Below are 2,218 nucleotides of genomic sequence, written 5' to 3'. Positions count from 1 at the left end.
TAACTGAGCCTGGAGAGGCTTGCCGAAATAATACTCATACGAAATAACTGAGCCTGGAGAGGCTTGCCGAAATAATACTCCCCAAGAGACATCTCGGCTTGCACTCTTGGGCTGAACAGAAACCATACAGAATAATTGAGCCTGGAGAGGCTTGCCGAAATAATACTCTCTCATCATAACAGAATAATTGAGCCTGGAGAGGCTTGCCGAAAGAATACTCTCACAAAATAACTGAGCCTGGAGAGGCTTGCTGAAATAATACTCTCACAGAATAACTGAGCCTGGAGAGGCTCGCCGAAATAATACTCTCGCAGAATAATTGAGCCTGGAGAGGCTCGCTGAAATAATACTCTTCTTCATCAAAGAATAATTGAGCCTGGAGAGGCTCGCTGAAATAATACTCTTCTTCATCAAAGAATAATTGAGCCTGGAGAGGCTCGCCAAAATAATACTCCTCAAAGACATTTCTGTACAGAAAAAGCCGAAACTAACAAAAAAGGCAAAAATACAGAAAAAGCCAAAATCAACAAAAAAGGCGAAATACAGAAAAAGCCGAAACTAACAAAAGAGGCAAAAATACAGAAAAAGCCAAAAAACGACAAAAAAGGCAAAAGATTTAGAAAATCAATCGCCTCATACAGAATAATTGAGCCTGGAGAGGCTTGCTAAAATAATACTCCCACAGAATAATTGAGCCTGGAGAGGCTTGCCGAAATAATACTCTCAGAATAACTGAGCCTGGAGAGGCTCGCCGAAACAATACTCTCTGACCATACAAAATAATTGAGCCTGGAGAGGCTTGCCGAAAGAATACTCTCACAAAATAATTGAGCCTGGAGAGGCTCGCCGAAACAATACTCCCTCAGAATAATTGAGCCTGGAGAGGCTCGCCGAAACAATACTCCCCCAGAATAATTGAGCCTGGAGAGGCTCGCCGAAATAATACTCCTTCAGAATAACTGAGCCTGGAGAGGCTCGCCGAAATAATACTCTCAGAATAATTGAGCCTGGAGAGGCTTGCTGAAATAATACTCTTTCAGAATAATTGAGCCTGGAGAGGCTTGCCGAAATAATACTCTCTCAGAATAATTGAGCCTGGAGAGGCTTGCTAAAATAATACTCCCACAGAATAAATAAGCCTGGAGAGGCTTGCCGAAATAATACTCTCCAAAAGACGCCTCAGCTCGCATTCTCGGGCTGAACAAAAAACCAATTCATCGTACAGAATAATTGAGCCTGGAGAGGCTCGCCGAAATAATACTCTCCCAGAATAATTGAGCCTGGAGAGGCTCGCCGAAACAATACTCTCCCAAATAATTGAGCCTGGAGAGGCTCGCCGAAACAATACTCCCCCATAATAATTGAGCCTGGAGAGGCTCGCCGAAACAATACTCCCTCAGAATAATTGAGCCTGAAGAGGCTCGCCGAAACAATACTCCCCCATAATAATTGAGCCTGGAGAGGCTCGCCGAAACAATACTCCCTCAGAATAATTGAGCCTGGAGAGGCTTGCCGAAATAATACTCATACGAAATAACTGAGCCTGGAGAGGCTCGCCGAAATAATACTCCCCAACTGTACAGAATAAATGAGCCTGGAGAGGCTCGCAGAAATAATACTCCCCAGAGAAACCTCAGCTCGCGTTCATGGAACAAATCCCCAGCGAGAGCTATCAAAACAAGATCGACAAAATTCCCAATGGAAGCACGATCGCCCAAGCAATATATCTAGTCAAAGGACTTAAAACTTCCTCAGTGGAAGATAGCTCTCTGACTCAAGCGCTGAGTGAGGCTAAGCCTGCAGAGGCTTCCTAAATAATACTCTGGGATACATAAGATCCCCAAATCCCCAGTCGCCTACTCAAGAGGCATTCCTACAAAAAAAAAAAAAAAAAAAAAAAATCAAAAATATCAATAAATATTCCCCAAGCGGAATCCGGCACTCAGCCGAACACTGAACTTCAAATCCCCAGTCGCCTACTCAAGAGGCACTCCTTCAAAAAGGAAAACCCAAAAAAAAAAAAAAAAAAAAAAATCAATAACAATTCCCCAAGCGAAATTTGGCTTTTTCAGCCAATCATCAAACATCAAGATAATTCGCCTACTCAGAGGCACTTCCTTCAAAAAAGCAAAAATCGAAAAGATCAATAATCATTCCCCTAGCGGAATTCGGCATCGAGCCAAACATCAAACATCAAGATGATCTGCCTAACAGAAGA

The sequence above is a fragment of the Cajanus cajan genome, chromosome 2 (assembly GCF_000230855.2).
Source record: "Cajanus cajan strain Asha chromosome 2, NIPB_CcT2T_4, whole genome shotgun sequence".
NCBI classification, from domain to species: domain Eukaryota; kingdom Viridiplantae; phylum Streptophyta; class Magnoliopsida; order Fabales; family Fabaceae; genus Cajanus; species Cajanus cajan.
This window is presented reverse-complemented; position numbering follows the sequence as displayed.